The sequence below is a fragment of the Pteronotus mesoamericanus genome, unplaced genomic scaffold, assembly GCF_021234165.1.
Source record: "Pteronotus mesoamericanus isolate MK-2021 breed Mesoamerican mustached bat unplaced genomic scaffold, CSHL_Meso_final contig_25, whole genome shotgun sequence".
In the NCBI taxonomy this organism is placed as follows: Eukaryota; Metazoa; Chordata; class Mammalia; order Chiroptera; family Mormoopidae; genus Pteronotus; species Pteronotus mesoamericanus.
This window is the reverse complement of record NW_026555105.1, coordinates 17,148,208-17,161,588: the sequence shown is the minus strand read 5'-3', so window position 1 is coordinate 17,161,588 and position 13,381 is coordinate 17,148,208. Positions and strand designations below refer to the sequence as shown.

Below are 13,381 nucleotides of genomic sequence, written 5' to 3'. Positions count from 1 at the left end.
TCCGCGGCAGCTCAGGTAGGCGCCGGGCGTGGGGCCCACGTGGGGAAGCGGGCGGCGGGCCACGAGCGCCAGGCGGGCTCCCGGGGCTCAGCCCCCTCCCCTCCTCTCCTCCCCGGGACGCCGCGGCTCCTCCCGAAGCACGGCTTCGGCGGCTCCGGCGGCTCCGGCGGCTCCGGAGCTCCCCCGGGCTGTTCGCCGCTCACTGCTCGCCAGCTCGTGGCTGCCTGGGCGGCCAGATCGCAGCTGCCTCCTCCGGCACGCCGGCCGGGGCGGGGCGGGGCGGACGGGGGAGACCGGGTGTAGGGGGCGGGGTGGGGGCGGCGAGGGGGCTGAGCACTGTGGGAGGGAAAGCGCAAGCGAGCGGGGCTTTTCTGCGCAGCTCGAGCGCGCCGCGGAGCCCACCCGGGCGGCCGCCGGACGCACCGATCGAGGACCGACAGCGCCGGAAGCCGCGCCGCCGCCAGGTTAGCCGTCTCCGCTGCGCTCCTCCGGGCCAGGAGACCCCGCCGCGGCCCAACTCGTGTGTGTGCGTGTGCTTTGGGGGTGATCTCGGAGGACTCTGGGCTCGGACCCGGGTCCCCGAGCTGTGACCGGCGGGCGGGCAGCTCCAGGGTTCTGGATGCCACGGGAGTGGGAGGCGGGCGCCCGAGGCAGGAGCCTGGCTTCGGTTCGTTTGACCAGATACTGGCGCTGGTTGTGTGTCTGGGTCTACGTCGCCGGGTGTGTGTTGGCTGTGAGTGCGCGAGTGTACGTGGGTCAGTGTAAGTGGATGCTCGATGTGTGCGCGCGTGCGTGTGTGCGCCGGGCGTGCATCTGTGTGCATCTGTGTGTGTACCCTGTGTGTCTCGGCGCGCCTGGATGGGTGAAGGTGTGTGTGTCTCCCTCCGTGAATGTGTCTGAGAGGGTGTGTCCTAATGTGTAGCCGAGTGTGTGTACATCTTGGTGAGGGTGTGTGCCAATGGCTTTGCTTGTGGCGGGAGCCTGTGGCGGGGGGTGTGTGTGTGTCACTGTGTGAGCGCCAGTGTGACTCCCCGTGTGTGCGCGTGCGAGGTTGGGTGTGCACCCGCGTAGCCCCCGTGTGCGTGTGCGCCGCTTTGTCTCCGCACTGCCGGGAGGAAGGGGTGGGGGCGGTGGCCGAGGCGCTGCCGTCGCTGGGAGCTGGGCACCTGGCCGGGGCAGTGGGTGGCGGTGGCCCAGGAGCGTCCTCGCCGGGCGGAGACGCCCTGCTAGCAGGTGGGCGGCCACACCCTGAGGGCAAGAGGGAGCGTGGCTGACAGCGGGAGCCCGCATACCCGGTTGAGCTGAAGCGGAGGGCGTGTCCTGCCCGAAGCCGGTTGTGTGTGTGTGTGTGTGTGTGTGTGTGTGTGTGTGTGTGTGTGTGTGTGTGTGTGTGTGTGTGTGTGTGTGTGTGTGGTGGGGGGCGGTGGTGGCAGTGGCAGCGACAACGACAACGGACCCCGGGCTGGTGGTGTCCCAGTGGATTCAGGAATCCATTTCCTGTCTCGGCGCTGGGACCATCGTGCAGAGCCAGACTGGTCTGGCCAGGTCAACCACACTCCCTCCTCATCCCTGCACTGAGAGTAAAGCCACATCTGAGGTGCCCTGAAAAGAGGAGGGAGAGCCACTCTCTTAAAGAGCCAGCTCTCTTAACGAGCGCCCATGCCCCCCCCCCCCCCTCAGGAGACCTGTACTTTGAGAGAGGTCTCTGGGTATGTAAATACCCCTTTCCCCATTTATTGATGCAGTGCCTGCATTTCTAGACCTATAGTCTGTGTGCATGCGTGTGTTCTGCCTGTGTATTTCTTGTGCATTTGCGTGCATAGGTATGGTTTATCAGTGAACAGCGAATAATGTATTTCTTGATGCATATGTGTTTTTTTAAATTTTGGTATATTGGCTTTTATCTACGTATAGCTGATTGTATATTAGTGAGGCTGCGTGTGCGTTTGCAAGGGAAGTGGCATTTTGCTGCCAACTGGAATAAGATAGAAAAATTTTGTTCAGGGCCACTCTATTTTAGAAAAACTAGTAGGTAGATTGGGGTAAGATTGGATACAAGGATAGAGAGACACTGAGACTCATGGGAGGAAGGGGTTATTCTGAAAGAAGTATATTCGAGTGCAAGAATTCTTCCTTCACTTGGAATTCTTTTTCCCTATAACTTCACCTCCCCCTCTGCTGCCTGGTTTGCCAGGATAAAGTGCACAGGATTTGGAGTGTAAAGGGAGGGAGCTGGGAGTGTGAAAGGAAGGAGGGTGATGGGTGATAGGATTGGAGGCCAACAGCAGATTTCTGCAATTCTTAAAATGTTTCCCTGCCCAAGGCAGCAGAAGCTGGGAAAAGCTGAGCTTGTTGTCCCCTTCCCTGAATTCCTTTCCCAGGACAAGAAAGGCCTGGAGCTCAGGAGCCCTGGAATCTGAGCAACCAGTCTCTTTCTGACTTTGGTCAAACCCTTTGTGTGTTTACCTGTTCACTCAATACATTTTTATTGAGCTTCTCTTATGTCAGTCTGAACCCCCTAAGCCTCAGTTTCCCTGGTTTAGAAGCTATTAGGTTGGATTCTTGGATTTTGAGGCCCCTTTTCTTTCTCAGAGTGCTAGAGTTTGTCTCATTGTTACATAGATTTAGGAATCCACCCTTTTAGCCCCCCGAGGATCCTGGCTGTGGTCTTCAGTCCCCAGCTCCTCAGCCCCTCTATACGCTAGCCTAGAGCAGTGGTTCTCAGACTATGGTCACCCCATCAGCAGCAGCAGGATCAACTGGGATCTTTTTTAGAAAGGTAAATTCTTGGGCCTCATGCCAGACCTACTGAATCAATAACTTCGGTGGTGCAGCGCAGCAGTCAGTTTTCAAACACAGGTGATTCTGGTGTACTCTAGAGCTCAAGAGGAGTGCAGACAGGGAGCCAGAACCTCCTATAGGTTGAAGCGCCTGGAAGGCCTCCCCTGCTTCCTCCCACACACATACCTGAGGGAGCCTACAACTCTATAACCTGGCGCTAGCGGTACTGGCTTCAAGTTCCAGGTCTTCCTTGTGACCTTGGACAAATTACTCCTTCATTGAATAATGCAATGACTCATTGACAATGTCTACTCTGGGCCAAGTTTGGAACAAGGGGACTCTTGCTCTGCTCAGTTTCTCCACTCCTTACCTTGACCTACTAGACCTGCAGGATGGAGTCTCTGTCTATCCCTCTGGAAACCAGCCACTTTGGCCTTCCTCTGGTTCATCTTAGGCAGCAGGCATTCTTTTGCCTCTGGGATTTTGCACATGCTGTTCCCTCTGTCTAGCATACGCTTTCCCTGCTTCTGATCTTAGTTAACTCTCACTCTTCAGATTTCAGCTCAAGAGTCACTTTCTCAGGGGACACAGGGCTTCACCAACTCATTAGGCTAAGTCAGTTTTTTCTTTTAGACATACTTAGAGCTTCCTGTATTTCATAGTACTTATGAGAGTTTGTAATTTTACATGAACTTGTTAGTTTTGTCTCCTCTCACTGGATTGCAAATACCATCTGGGCAGGAACTTGGTTATCAGTCTTATAGTGCCCCCACTCCGTGCCTGGCTTATGACTGGTATTGAATAAATTTCTTGAATGAATAACTTTATAGAATGGGAGACAGTACTAAATGATACCCAAAGTTTTTCTCAAGCCCTGACCTTGTAATATCTAAGCAGGCCTCAGACGATTTTGAAGTAGATATATCCGTCTCTTTGCTGTGTCTCCAGGCCGTGTATTTGAGCCCCCCGCTGTGCCCAGGCCCAGTGCTGAGTTCTGTCACGGGAAGGCAGGAGAAAGGTGTTTAGGAGACACAGCCCAGCTTCTTTTCTGTGTCCTCCTGGATTAGGATCCTGCAAGAATGAGAAAAGGAAGAGAGCATTGAGCACTGAATTAAGGAATCTAAAGATTGGAGTCCATGCCTTGTTACTGACTGTGGATAAGTCACTTCTCCTTTTTTGCTTGTTTCCTCTTTTGTAAAAGGAGGCTGTTGGGATGGACTGTATACCTAGTATTGGTTACTTGCACTGGCTCTAGAGTCATTTGGGCTTCGCTACATACTAGTTGGGTGACCTTGGGCAAGTGACTTTATCTTTTCATTTCCTCGCCTATAAAACAGGACCAATGATTGTTTCTGTTTCATAGCGTTGTTTTGAGAACAAAATGAGGTAAGATACAAGGAATGCTTTTCACAGTGCTAAGCGCATAGTAAACATTTGGTAAATGTTAGTGATTATTACTATTGTGGCTGCTTCATAATTCAATTCAACATTCTTGAATGCCTTTTGCCAATCCTAAGCCTAACAGAAATAGAAATGAATACAAGTGTTCACAAGCTAGGCATGGGGGCAGACATGCAAATATGTACAGTATACAGGGTGCCAGGATATAGCTCTTCATGCAGGAAAAAGCTTCATGAACGAGAGAGATGGTTTTTTGGAGCTACATTTTATCTTTCGGGCAGTTGGAGCAACATGTGCAAAGGCACTATGGCTTGTTAGGGTAAATCCAGATAGCTCCATTTGGTTGGAGCAGAAGGTGGTGAGTGGTTGGGATAGGCAGGGTGAGTAGCTGCAGATAAGACCTGAGAGGAAGGTTGAGCCAGTCTGGCACAGGCTGAAGATCTTGACGTACAAGGGGTGGGGAAAAAGGGCAGAGGATGAAGCTGGCCGGGAAGGGTTAGATTTGCATTTCAAAAACAGCCCTGCAGGTGGTTTTAGAGGATGGCCTGGGTGGATGTGGGGATGGGGGCAGGGCAGGGGCAGAGATTGTTGACCAGGAGACCGGGCTTAGAGGATGCTTATCTACATGATGAAAGGGCCCAGTGGGGTGGGTAGAGACCTAGAACATGGAAGAAGCACAGTGGATGGCCTTCAGGTCAGCCTGGTCCAGAGAGGTGAAAGAAAGATGAGGATCACTTCTCACAGGCCCCCAGGACTCCATTAACCTCCAAGGCCAGTGACTGGGAATCTGAGAATTGGAATGTGAGTTCCAGGTCTGCAACAGACTCACAGTGTATGAATTTCCTAGGGGTGCCTAACTAAGTACCACAGTCCAAGTGGCTTGAAAAGGTAGGGGTTTATTCTTTTACAGTTATGGAGCTACAAGTCAGAAATCAAGATGTTGGCAGGGGCCCCGGCCAGTATGGCCTCATTGGTTGGAGCGTTGTTCCGTACGCTGAAAGGTTGTGGATTCGGTTCCTGGTTGGGGCACATATCTAGGTTGCAGGTTCGATCTCTGATTGGGGAGCCTACTAGAAGCTACCAGTTGATGTCTCTCTCTCCCTCTCTCCCATCCTCTTCCTCTCTCTCTAAAAGCATGTCCTCCAGTGAAGATTTTTTAAAAAATGTTGTCAAGGTTGATTCCTTCTGAAGGCTGTGAGAGAGGAGTCTGTTCCATGCCCATCTCCTAGCTTCCGGTGTTGGCCAGCAATCCTTGGGCCTCCTGGCTTTTAGCAGCATCCGCCCTCCGTTGTCACAGGGCTCTCTCCCCTTTCTCCCTGTGTGTCTCTGTGTTGTCTCCTCTTCTAATAAGGACACCAGTCATAATGGATTTAGAATCCACCTTAATCCTGGAGGATCTCATTTTAACTAATTACATCGGTAAAGACTCGATTTCCAACTAAGGTCACATTTTGAGGTGCTGGGTAGATATGAATTTGGGGGGCACTATTCAACCCAGTACATACAGGAAGATGGAAAGAGTGCAGGTCTTTCCATCTTCCTGTACGTATGGGTTGTCCCCATCCAGGCTTTACAATGGAGCAGCCAGGAGCCTTCAAGTATAAATCAGTTATTTTTCTCAGCCTCAGTTTCCTCTTCTATGAAATGGGGACCATAGCACCTGTAGTGTACTGTGGTTGTGAGCCTTGGTCCTGATAACAGACGGGAGCAAGCCTCATGAACTGGCGCGCAGTACTTATCACTTCCCCTTCGGCTCCCCGTTCTCTGCACTTAGTAGCTTGGATAAGTCACTTCAATCTCGCTTCACTTTTCTCATCTGCCAAATGTGAATAATTACCATCCAGCTCTACCTCTCTCACCAGATTGCGACTCCCTGGGGATAATGAGAAAGCTCTTTGTAAAGTGCTTAAGAGTTTGTTGCTGTGATTTTTAATTATAATCGTCATCATCATAATAGCCTGTGGCCATTGCCACATCCACTGGCTTCTCAGCGGAGCCCAGCCTAGCCCACTCCTCTCTGGAGGCAAGGCCTCTTTGTCCCTTTGTGCTCGGAATTATCCGACGAAGCATCACTGCTGTCAGAGTTGGGAGAACCTTAGAGATGGGCCTTGCCCTCCATTGCCCTCATTAGCGAGAGGAGGGAACGTGCTCTGGGAGAAGTGACACCTAGAGGGTCACACAGTGGGTCAGTGACAAGTGGCATACCCTGTCTGTGGCTCTTGTTTACAGTCTGAACAGTGCTTTTCCCCCAGTTGCAATTTCAGCCTCAGAGGCAGGAGCTTGGGGCAGGCAGAGGCCTGGAGAGGGCTCTGCACAGGGCCTAGAGGTGGGGACCCAGAGGGGAAGAGTCAGGACCAGAATCCCAAGCAAGGGGGGTTCTGAGTCCTGAGCGAGCAGGCAGTGCCTTCACAGGCTGGAGGGGCCATTAGCTTTGTTCTCAGCCTGGCTTTGTTTGGCCCTCTCTGCTTGCCTCAGCCCAGGAGGCCACCAGGCGCAGGCAGTGCAGTTTGGGGAGCCAGAGCTGGAGGTGACCCAAGGCTTCAGTGTCCCTATTGACAGCCAGGGCGGTGCTCTCAGCAGGCGGTGTGCCTCTTAGCTTTGCCTCAGCGGGCCTAGGGAAGGCTCTGGAAAGGAGAGAAGGCTTATCTTGTCTTGGCAGTTTCCCCGAAGCCATCCTCCTTTCCCCCCAGCTGGGGGAGCCAGGATCCTCCTCACCCCTTAATTTTCCTCTGCTAGTTCCCATTCTCAGTTTTCTCTCACTCTTCTCTTCTACTCCCCCGCCTCCCCCCCCACCCCGCCCGCCCCGCCGCCGCCCCCCTGCCCCCTGCCGCCGGTGATTTGTCCAGATTGAAAATCTAAAGACAAAGCCTTCAGACCCAGTTCAGGTGTGTGGGTTTAGGGTTCCTTGGGGCCACCTCAGAATCAGAAAGCCTAGTCTTCCTCAGCAGAGGCTCACTCTGGTAGCTGATAAACAACTGCTTACGTTTACTGGCTTATCATGTGCTGGATCCTGTGTTAAGCACATTTCACTCCCATGTTTTTTAATCCTTGCACCTACCCAGTGAGGCAAAGATTAGCTCCCCAGTTTATTAAAGAAGGATAAGTAACTTGCCCAAGGCTTGCCTGGTCCTCAGCCAGCAGGCAGCACAGCTGGGATTGAAATCTAGAGCCATCTAAAGCCAGCAGGTATTCTTGCGTCATTCCTACACTGCCCCAGGTGGGGTCTGTGAGAACGTTTAGGGCTCCTCAGAGGGAGGTACATTTGCTTAGCTTCCGTGAACAAATTCTTGACTTAGAGAGCAGGGTCTCCAATCCAGGTGTCCTGCCTCCCAGGCCTGTGCTGTCACCCCTTCAGAGACTGACACTGAAGTGTCAGCCACGGGGCTGTCCAGGACTCTGAGCTCATCTGATCCTAGGCAGCTGCCTACCTGTGGGATAGATGCTGCCTCAGGGGCAGAGGAGATCTGAAGGCACTTGGCTTACTTCCTGAATATTGTTTTGTTCCTGGCCACCTAAGTTTTTCATAGGTTGTCTTGAGTGCTCCAGTTAAATACTTATCATCTGCAGAGGGTGATAGTTTTACTCAGAAGGGCTCTTGGGAGTGGGGGCTTGGCGATCCTCTATCAGGCTCAGTGATGGGTAGAGGGGGAGGAAGGCAGAGGCTGGAGCTGGGAGACCCAGTTGCAGGAGGACACTTGTGCTGGAAAGAAAAAGGGAAGGAAGTTGATTAGAAACCTCCTCTCACCCTAAGTTCAGCTCAGGAGTCCAGATTCCTTCCCAGGCAGGTCTGCTGATCTTAGCAGGGCACTTGAGAATCCGGGCAGCTGCAACCGGCTTGCTTCCACCCACTTCCACCATGGCCATGACCATGGTCAGCTTGAGCAGATGGCTCAGCCAGAAGGGACCTTGATTAATGAGCAGTGGCTTTAAAGCTTTCAGCCACAGAGCCCTCTCTTCATAGGCAGGGAAGCAGAAATCAGTATGTGAAACAGCTAAAAGGAGAGCGCTCAGCACCTCCCCCACCCCCAGGCTCCCTAAGGCTGGGCTTCCCCAGGAGCAGCAGAGAGGAGTTTGCTAAAAAGCACACTCTTCCACGACTTGCCCAGAGATTCAAACTCAGCTGCTCCCTAGGAGGGGGTGGATCTGCGGTGAGGCCCTGGAATCAGCCCATTTTAACAGGTTCCCTGACAGGGTGACTTGGGAGACAGAGGGTTCTCAGGTTATCCTTGGACAATGCTGATCTCAGAGGTTCATGAACTTTTGAAAGGATGTAGTACATACATTTGAGGGTATGCCTTGATCTCGGGAGAGGACCCATAGGCACCACCTGAGTCTCTGAGTCATGACCCATAAAGGTTTGGAACCACTGTCTTCAGGGCATTTTTATAGAGTGGGAGCCTAATGACCGGAGAAGGGGCACCTGGCAGCTAATGGCAGTGTCAGGCGTCAGAGACAGATCTCTCCTACCTCTCAGCACGTTGCTAGTGCTGAGGGACTGTGGACCAGTCCCTTTTCCTCTCTGGGCCCCAGTTTTTCCAGTTATAAAATGGGGGTTGGACAAGATAAGCTCAAGGTCCCATTTAGCTTTGATCTGTGGTTCTGAAAGCCAGGTCTCCCGATACTCAGTTCCTATCCTTTGCCCTTTTTTTTTTTGCTGCTTCCCCCTCCTCAATGGGACCGCCCCTTTCTTTTAGTGTCTCCTATCTTCAGCAGTTTCATACAGAGCCTGGATTCCAGCCCCTTGAGGTCCTTCTGTCAAACCACATGCCCGGATGCTCAGCCCTTTCTCTCTTTCCGTGCCCATTCACCATAAATAAGTCTGGTGCCAGTGAGTCTGGGGACGCTCAAGATGGCCTCTCTTCAGAGCTGGACACTTGGGGCCAGTGCCAAGGGGAGGGGTTTGGAGAATGTGTCTCCTGAGGTTCCTGGGACACGCCCAGTGCTTAGCTGTATCTTTGCCACAGGTCCCTGGGTTCCTCCCTGCCAAGAATGCCACCCCCCTTCCACAATCACCTTTGAAATCCTGGCTGCATTTTCAAGGCTCAGCTCAGGTACCAACCTCTGTCCTACAAAGCCTTGTGAACCCTCCCATCCCCACCCCTACAATAGGAACTTGTCTTTCCCTCCTCTGTTCTTTTCTGGGGACAAGTTCTCCTCGGCCTTCACTTTATCCCAGGACATGCATGGCTTGTCTCTCCTGCTAGATTGTGAGCCCTAGGGGTGTCTCCTACATTATTTTTTTCTCCCCAGCATTTAGCACAGCGCTTTGCGCAGAGCGGGTGCTTATTAGAAGAATAGTAAGTTCTATTTGCAGAATCTCCCTCTGGCCCTGGCTGGGCTGGTTTCTCTGGAGCCTCGGCCCTCTCCTCATGGCCCCTCACTGGCAGGCCATGATGTATATCGCTTCCTTTATTTGTGGATTGGAGGAGGATTCCAGTCTTGACGCTGTCATCTCCTGGCTGTGTGACCTTGGGCAAGTCACTTCCCTTCTTTGAGTCTTAGTTTCCTCAGCTTAAAACAAAGGGGCAGGGATAACAAGTCTGTTGGGGACTTGGGAGGGTTAACTGAAATGATGTGTGTAAAATGCTGAGATCTGAGCCTTGTAAAGAACAAAGGGTCAATAAATGGTTATAATTCATTATTTTTCAGTTAATGGTTATTATTATTGGTGCTTCAGCAGACACCTCCTGTGTTTTGAGCATCGTTGGGGCAGGGAGGGGGGGCGCGGTGAGAATGACAGAGAAATCATTGCAGGAGTTCCTTGGAGCCCAGGGCCATAAGGTCAACTAGGGGCTGCCAGACTCTGTTACAGCAAGCAGCACCTGGCAGAGACACGGTTGAGTGAGTTGAGGCAGGGAGGCAGGTAGTCCCATGGAGGTAAAGGAGGGGGCGCCAGCCTGGAATGGGGAAGTGGGGCACACACTTGGAGAGATGTAGGAAGGATGCAGGAAAGTACAGAGTGGAAGCAGAGGCAGCTCCAGAATCTCCACATAGAAGGGGCTCAGGGTCAACACCCCAGGTAGAGGGGGAGCTTCAGGCTTTGTTTTGCTGAGAAGAATTGGGGGGGATCAATGGCCCATGATGCCTCTGTGAGAACAAGAGAGAGAGAAGACTGGAAAGTTTTGGAGAGTGAAAGGTAGGGCAGAAAAATGAGGGCCTTCTTGGGGAGATAGTGGGGACCAGAGATTGGGGAGGGCCTTTGTCCCTCTGCCCAGGCTTGAGCTGAGCTGAAAAGGGTTGGGGCGGCTCTGCAGGCTCCCCACAGAGTCTGTTCCATTACAACAGGGCAACCTGCTCACCTGGCCAAGGTGGAGATGTAAGCCGAGGTCTGTCTAAAGTTAAATTGATCCCAGAAATGTCAGACTACCTAAATATCAGAGTTGGCCTGCAAGAGACGCCACCTCCTGCTGCTACCCTCCACACCCCTGTGCTCACAGTGGGGAAGCAGAGGCTCTCGAAGGGGAGCCTGCTTCAGCGCCTAGGCCGCAGTGAGTTCCGGGCCAGCCCCAGGTGGGCCATGTGTTAGGGTTCAGGGCAAAAGGGTGGGCAGGGGGCCAGGGGACCCAAAGAGGGGTGTAAACGACAAGCAAATGTCAGATTGGGAACAATCTGTTAACAGGGTGTGAGAATGTGGTGTGCGTGTGTGTGCGTGTGCGTGTGTGTGTGTGTGTGTGTCGAGGGGGGGTGGTCCCAGGTGAGTGGGATGCGAGTGGGCTGGAGCCATCATCATTCCAGGCTTCCCTTCCCAGAAAGGGAAAAGGGCTATGGCGGGAGCCAGGGAAATACTGAGATGCGGGGGAGTTGAGGGGGTGGCCTGGTAAGAGGAGGCTATTTGCCATGTAGTCAGAGCCACACTGTGTTACAGTGGCACAGAGCATCTCAGCATCTGTAAGCCTGGCCCTGTGTAGCTCTGTACAGGGTACCATAGTGGTATCACCCCCACGTTATGGGAGAAGAAATGAGGCTCCAAAGGTCATAGCTAGGAAGAACAGAGCCAGTCGTGGGGAACTTCAAAGCCAGGTTCCTGGCATTCCTCAGATGGCTGCCATCCCAGCCCTCAGATCAGCTTGGTGTTAGTGAGGAACTGCAGTCAAAGGGGTCAGGGAGGTGGCCAGCCAAGGGTAAGCCTCCTTTTGCCTTCCTGAACTTCTCCATCAGCCTGCCCATCAATCTAACCTGTTTTATTCTAGTTCGCTCTGCCCTTTTGTTTGTTAACTAATAATATTTATTGAGCCCTGGCCAGGTAGTTCAATTGGTTGGAGCATCATCCCATACACCAAAAGGCTGCGGGTTTGATTCCCTGTCAGGGGACTTCCTAGGTTGTGGATTTTATCCACAGGCAGGAGTGTATGGAGGCAACCACCTGATGTTTCTCTCTCTCTCTCTCTCTCTCTCTCTCCCAGCCCTTCCTCTCTCTCTAAAATCAATAAAAACATACCCTTAGGTGAGGATTAAAGTGTGCCAGGACACCGCCCCTGACCTCATGGAACTTATGCCTTAGCGTGAGGGGTGTCCCATGTTGGAAGGAAATGCTGGAGAGGAGGAGGTGAGGGGGGATCACTAATCACCGCTTTCTCCCTTCACATCTTCCATCCCTTTCCCCTCCTATCTCTTTCCAAGTCCCTCTACCCCCATGGGACTTTTTGCTGGAACTGTTTCCTGCTGAAATAGAACTCAGAGTTAATTGTTAAACCTAATGGCCGGTGAGAGTTGCACCCGGCTGGGCCTCGTGCTAGCTGTGCTCCCCAGGAGAGGGGGCGGAGCCACCCAGGTTTTTCTGGCTTGTACCTGCCACCTTTTCCTTACTCTGGAATCTGCCTCCAGAACCTGTTCCTCCCTCCTTCTGGCAGGAGGGTTGCCTTTTGGACCCTTTCCCTGGACTCCAGCTGAGGTGACCCTGGAAGTGAGTCCTGGCTCTGGCCCTGCTCCAAGGGCCTCTGGGTGAGTGCTCTTGGAGGAGGTAAGGGGAAGGGCAAGGCGCCAAACCCAGGGACCCACCCAGGCGGCAGGCAGCCAGTGGACCTTGTGGGCTTTGCCTCCTGCCTGGTAGGGATGGTGGTTGGAGGGATGACATCATAGTGGCCTAAGGCCTGTACACAGGACCACCACCCAGTGTACCCCATGCCATGCCTTGCCTCTCTCCTGCTCTACTTATATTTTACCCTCTTCATTGGGTGTCTAGCTCTAGGCCATTCTCTGCCACTAGCCTTAGGGAGGAGGGGAGGCAGAGAATAGTGGCGAAGGCTTATTCTTTGAGAAGACTGAGATCCAGGTGGGGCCCCTGTCAAGCTTTTGGGACAGATCTCTGGCTTCCAAGTCAGACAGGCCTGAGGGCAAAGCTAGGTGACCTTGGATAGGTGGCCCACCTCTCTAAGCCAAAATGACATTCTTTGAATAATAGTTACTCTGATCCCTTTGTTACCATCACTGGGAATATAATAGATTTCAGATGTAGATATTAAGATTAGGTTCATATTTGAGTTTTTTAGGTTGTAAATCGATGTAGATGTTAATATTAGGCTCAGCCCTGGGCAGGTGGTTCAGTTGGTTGGAGTGAGGTCCTATAAGCCAAAAGATTGCCAGTTTGATTCCTGGTTGGGGCACATACCAGAATTGCAGGTTCCGTCCCCTGTCTGGGTGCGTAAGGTCCAATTGATGGATCCAATCAATGTTTCTCTCTTATATCAATGTTCCTCTCTCTCCCTTCCCCCTCTCTAAAAGAAATGAAAAAAGTGTCCTCAAGTGAGGATTAAACTTTTTTTTAAATAAAACTCTATATATCTGGCTCAGTAGAGGTTTGTTAAGTGAGTAAGATACCATTCTCTTGAGATTCATCTTTACCTGGGGAGGCCCATCCCCGACTTAGGGTCCCGGAGGCCACACCCGCCCTCTGGAACTGGGCTGGCTGGAGCTGTGCTGCCCGTATGGTGTTCGCTCGCCACAGGCGGCTATTGAGCACTGGGAAGATGGCTAGTGCCACTGAGGAACTGAATTTTTAATCTTATTTGATTTAATTAAGTTAATATTTAAAAAGAATATGCCATTTAGTTATTGAAAAACTCCTACATATGTCTGGGAACTTAGATTCATGAATATACTTTCTCAGTTGTAAAGGCTAGGAGAATCTAAATATCTGACAAAAATTTAGCATCAGGATTGAGATGTGCTGGAAACTCTCCTGCCTGCGTGGTCTCTGACT

At 52.3% G+C, this 13,381-nt stretch overlaps 1 protein-coding gene across 14 annotated transcripts in view; it reads left to right on the top strand.

The window, feature by feature from the left end:
• Window positions 1–13,381, top strand: part of EPB41L1 (erythrocyte membrane protein band 4.1 like 1) — a 116,123-nt gene that overhangs the window by 472 nt on the left and 102,270 nt on the right. The window lies entirely within an intron of this gene.